The sequence below is a fragment of the Pinus tabuliformis genome, chromosome X (assembly GCF_031772625.1).
Source record: "Pinus tabuliformis cultivar Carrire ecotype Pingquan chromosome X, CPIR1, whole genome shotgun sequence".
In the NCBI taxonomy this organism is placed as follows: domain Eukaryota; kingdom Viridiplantae; phylum Streptophyta; class Pinopsida; order Pinales; family Pinaceae; genus Pinus; species Pinus tabuliformis.
In genome coordinates this window covers 545,125,138-545,130,993 of record NC_142308.1, presented here as the reverse complement: position 1 = coordinate 545,130,993, position 5,856 = coordinate 545,125,138, and the positions used below count along the sequence as shown (strand labels likewise).

General features: G+C 42.3%; 1 pseudogene; it reads left to right on the top strand.

Moving 5' to 3' along the window:
- Window positions 1–2,478: 2,478 nt before the first annotated feature.
- On the top strand, window positions 2,479–3,548 carry LOC149141147 (protein IN CHLOROPLAST ATPASE BIOGENESIS, chloroplastic pseudogene; annotated as a pseudogene).
- Window positions 3,549–5,856: the final 2,308 nt, after the last annotated feature.

Here is a 5,856-nt window from a genome sequence, read left to right as displayed (position 1 = left end):
ATCACATCCAGCAAAAGAAGATTCAAAAGAGGAGATCAAAGAACCATGGGTTGCACTTGGTGAAGAGAAGAGATCAGAATCAGAGATCGAGAGAGTTCCCTCATGGTTACCATCAAATCCTCCATGTACTCAAGAGAAAGATCAGCAAAAAGAGGAAGATCAGAAGGTCATGATAGAAGGTGACATGAAGAATGATCCAGATCAGCAAAAGAACCAAGGATATCAAAGCTATATTGAGATATGGTTTCAAAGGGTCACTAAGTTGCAGTGGTACTTTCTTCCTCAGCTTTTTTTGATCCCTTCAACGCCAGATCATTTGGTCTCTGAGATCTGGATACTTGACCAAGCATGCATTTCGAGCCTTCACATCATTTTTTCTCTAATCTCGATGTGCACATGGCTCCATTGGAAGTATTCTTATACTTGAAAATGATTTTGTTTTTCAAGTAGGGTAGGCTAGAAAAAAGAAAAAAGAAAAAGAAGAAAAAATGAAAAAAAATAAAAATAAAAATCTAAGGTGAAAACCTCCTCGGAGGCGCCTTAGATTGGCTCATTGATTGAAAACCTCCATGAGGCGGTCAATGGGTTGGAAAGAAAGAGAAAAGAGAATAAGATCTCTGGGTGAAAACCTCCCTTGGAGGCACCCAGGGCAGGCAATTAGGGTGAAAACCTCCATGAGGCGCCCTAGTTGTTTTTCAAAAAAAAAAAGAGAAAAAGAAAAAGAGAAATAAAGCTAATCTCCATTGAATAATTTCATGTTGCAGCAATGACATTGCAGGTTGCAAGAAGGACGTTTCATGACAGGAGGAGCACTCAAATCAAGGTTAAAGGAATTTTTCTTGTGCCTTCTACAGGAAGCTCTGTATTTCTACAGGAAACATCCTATAGAACCTTTGGACGAGCCAAATTCAATTTCAAAAGTGAATCTAATGGTGGGAGCCTATTGGTTAGGCCTGCAAGCACCTGTGTGTCCATCCCTTGCCTTTCTCCATCATTTTTTCCACCTCATTATGCTTCTCATTGTGCTTCTACAGGAACTTCCTGTAGAAATTGTGGGAAACTAGTCATGGATTTCAAAAAGTGGTTTGGCGAGCGTGGTAGTTTCCTCAAGGGTTCAGAAGCATCCTGCACTTTTCAAACTCCTCCTCCATCATCTCCATACCTGCATCACAGCCCAAGCTCAGTTTTTCCTTCCATGCAAACATTTGCAAAAAGCCTTGAGGCAAAAATCCATAGAACAAAATTTGTTTTTGCCATAACTTGAAAACCATGCATCCATTTGACAAACTGTTTTATGGGGAATTGTACAAGGTTGATGGAAACATGCCTGAGCAGTTCCATGCAATTCCGGGGCACGGTTTCCAAGAAATCAGCCTCCATCACCATCAGCCATTTTTGCATTTTCTCCATATTCGTGCATCCGTTTCAAAACTTGTTTCATGGGGATATGCATGTGAATGATGGTAACCTACCCAAGCAGTTTCAGCCAATTCCGATGCACGGTTTCCGAGAAATCGAGCTCTGAATCTTCAGCCATTTTCCATTTTTCTCGAAATCCGTGTATCCATTGATCACGATTTTGCTATGGGAGATGCATAATGATGATAGGAACATGCTCACCAAGTTTCAGATCAATCCGGTTTACCGTTTGAGAGCAATGGTGAAAACAAGTTCTGGTTTTGTGACCATGCAGCAGCAGCAGCTTGAAGGTGCAGATCTGAACGTGGAAACAATTGCATGCAGCTCAAATCCGGCCAGAGGACACCTGCACAAGGAAAAGCAATCAAATATCAGCAGCCAAGCCACATGCAATCAGAAAAACCAATGCATACAGCAATGACAGGCCACAGCAGCTCACGGCAACCATTCAACTTCGAGGTATGTGACTGATCTCATTCTTCTATTGCATAAATTTAATTTGAAAACTGCATGAATTGATGGAATGGTGGAATTAAGCCACGGATTAGCAAGGCTCAACCGATTGTCTTCTCTAGCACTCAGCTGGAAGTCACGCAGTACACGTGGATAGCTGACTTACGTGAAAATTAAAGCAACAAGGAGTGTTGGTTGTTTAAACTTCAGTTCAATTCACGGCAGTGATTACAGGGGGAAAACATAGAGTTCAGGAACAAAACTTCTAGTTGCATGTGGCCACGTACACTTGGCCACTTCACTCCCTCACCACAAATCATGCCGTAATTAAAAAATTGCTCGCCTGACTCTCACCATCCGCTGATTAATTTGCATTTGTGACATTCTTAGCTGAAGTATGCATCCTCTGCTCCCATAATCGGTTAACCCATCAACCTCCATGGAGCTTTGCGGCCTGTTCTCGAATTTCACTCGTGCATCGAGCTCACTCAAAGGCAGAATCACACTCTATAGGAAACGGGTGGGGTCTTCTACAGGAAAGTGCAGCAGAGACTTCCAGAGCAGAGAAGCCTAAGGTTCTTCATCAAGTTTGGAGCTTGAAGAAAGATGGACAATTATCATATGGCCAAGGGTGAAAAACTTGTCCCTCCTTATGCTAGACGGGGTATAATTCCTCTTGCAATACCACTGTCAGAAGACCAATCAGGTGCTTTCATAGCTCTTCTAAGATGGCCAACCAGTCCAGAAGGCATGGATATGCCCGTTGTATGAGTTCAGAAGTATGGTGTGTCACGTTTAGCTAAGACTGTAAGCCACTGATTTCAAATTGAAAATGAAGCTCTTGAAGTCTTGCATGTGGATCAATATATTCCTAGGATTCTGGTAGAAGAAGATTGGAATGGCTATGAGGAAGCAGCAAATAGCCTCTATGCTGCTTCAGGAGATGCTGGCAAGAAATTGTATAAACAAGGGGATGTAGCTGAATCTAAAATTGGAAATCTTGATGTTTATTTGACAAAGAAGGTTGCATTGTTTCCAGATGTATTTGAGCGTATTGCATTGGGTCATTTGGAAAGAGGCGACCAGGTTTCTGCATTGGTGACAGGAGAGCTTTACGTGAATAGGAAGCACTTTCCTGGATTTGGTCGGCCATTTGTGTTTAATGCAGAGCTTTTTTCTGAACATTGGTCGTAAGCTTGAAGCTAAGGATGCTGCCAAAGTAGCATTAAAATTGCCGTGGTGGACAATAGGCTGCAGATATGAGGAAGTTGCTAAAATTGCAGGCTGGGGAGACAAACAAATTGAATACATGAGAGAAAGAGTTACAGATGAGGGAAGGCGTGAGGATATTCAAAAGGGGAAGGCACCTGCTCAGGTGGCTCTTGACCAGGCTGCATTTTTTATGGATTTAGCTTTTCTTGATGGATCCTAGCATGACATCCAGGATCAACTTGCAGCTTACTACAAGGAAGCTGGGTTAGATACAATAGCTCGCTTTATACTTTATGATTGCTAAAATTAAGTGCAAATCCACACACATTGTTCTCAAGGAAACAGAAAGGTCCTGATTTGGGATCAATCTTTGTATCATAAAATTAGAGCGCACGTCTGAATCAGTGTTCCGCCAATTGAAATTGAAGTGTAGTAGCTAGAGCCAAGTAAGGATACAGAAAACTGGTCAGAAAAAAAAAACAAGTAGGGACACACCCAAGACAGCCACAGCACAGTTCAAGGAGAAGGCACCCCCAGCCAAGCAAGCAAAATCAGAGAAAATTGGTTCTACAGGAAGTTAGCAAACTGTTTCTACAGGAAGACAGAGGACTGTTTCTACAGGAAGCCAGCGAACTGTTTCTACAGGAAGTTTGAAAAGAGGGGGGCCAAAGGAGAAAGATGAGGAGAGAGATTGGTTGCTCAGAGGATGAGCAACACTTTCAGTAGGGGGGTGATGATGAGCCCCAACAATGTACAATTATTTGGGCTCATTCAACCTCCTAATTTGACTTAATCCACCATTCTCATTAGTTTATTGCATGTTTTGATTATTTTTATGTTAATAGAGTGAATTTGGTTAGTCATTATGCCAACAAATCTAATGGGTGCTTTGTGTAGCCTTGTTGGTCCACTTGGAGACAAAATTGAAGGTCTTAATGAGCACTTGGCAGCCAAATTCGTGGGAGAACAAGCTAGAGGATTTGTAGGAAGGTGTCCCCCTCATTTATGGGCCCTTACCTCGAATTCTCCACCATCAGCTCGGAGTTCAATGGCCACCGAATCAATGAGCACAAGGGCAGCCAAGCAAGTCAAGTAGGACTGCTGTTAACTACAAGTCTTGGGCAGCCAAGTCCCTAAATTTTAGGAGGACTGTTGGGTCCTCAAATTGTATAAATAAGAAGGCTTAGGGCCTCATTTTGGTTAGCCAGTTAGTCATTTTGTTTTAGCCATTAGTTAGCTAGTTTGTAGTTCGATTTTTATGCAATAGATTAGCTTTGCTTTCAGCTCATGTTCAAGTTTTTCTTGTGGACAGTTTTGATGTAACTCTTCATTCTTGATTAATAAAGATGAATCCAGCTTTGCACCAGCTCTAAATCTCTCTTGGGAGGTTGTAGCTCTTGGGGTTGGGCCCATCTCAAGCGCTCAGTACCTCCCTTGTTTATCTTTATGTGTTTGCTACGTTCTTAAAATGAAATCTTCTCTTTAGATCTTGCTTTGTTATTTTGGTTGTTTGTGATGGTTAAAGTAGCTTTTTATGGTTAGAATCGATTGGTAGGAGTTTGTCATGCATTTAGATCTTTTTGAATGTTCTTACTCACGTGATGTACATGGTTCTCTTTCCAAACAAAGCTGCTGTTTATTCATTTCATTGACAGTTGGATTAAGTTAGCTAGGACTTGGTTTGTTTGCAAGGATTCATTGATTCGTTTGAATGAGCATTGTGCAGGGCATCTCTATCACCTTCATCACCTCCTCGTTCATCTGAGCCTCGTCCAGATCAGCTCCTCCATCACCAAGTCTGTTTCCTCATCTCCCATCTGCTCTTTTGCCACGTAACCCTACCTTCTTGCTTTTCCATTGCCTACACCTTCGTTGATGCAAGTCAGCCTTCCACATCATCTCACCACTCCATCCATCAGTTCCTGGGACACTTCAGACCCCCATCCTACCTCCATAACCATCCATGCATCTTCCATTAACCATCCATCCTCAAACATCCCATTTCGAAACATCTTGTAGAATTCCTGAGTTTCCTGTAGAATCCCCTGCAGACATCCTGTAGAAGCCTGCAAACTCGGTTGCCGAGCACCTGAACGTTGTGGATTTCTGTGGACTGATGCTAGGGATCCTCTGGGACCTCTCCTAGCCCTCCTTACCTTTCCCAAGCTTTCTCTCCCTTCGCACCACCTCTGCACAGCCAAACCCTAATAAGAAACAAAATAATAATCACTCCAACCACTTAAGCAAAAACACAAAAACAATGTTCTTTTCAATGGAAGTAGTTTAAGTTCATGCGTTTCATATCACTAGCAGTAATGGCATCATTCTTAGACACTTGCACTCCCACCATTGCATCATAGAGATTAAGCTAGTCAGATTAGGGTTTACTAGGGTTTCCATGTTTTGGTTGGCTTTCAGTTCATTTTTGCAAAGTAGATCAATTTCCTTTGAGATAGCCTTCGTCCATCATTTAGAAAGCTTCTTCTGAGAGCATATAGAAGTTGGCTTGAGCCCTAGCGGACTTGTGCCAGCTGACCAAGTGATAGCTGCGACAAGAGCTAGTACTTGTGCATACAACACCGTCGCTTCCAAGTTTGTACGAACTACCGGGTTGATAAAATTAGAGATAGGAAGCCCCAGGAGTTGTAGCATTATTGCTACAATACTGGAGCCCACCAATGTCTGCGTTAGAGGTACTCTAGTATTTTCCATCATAAAGGAGTTTGCTGCTCACTGTGACTGGGGCAATAGATCCAAAAAAATCTCTTATTG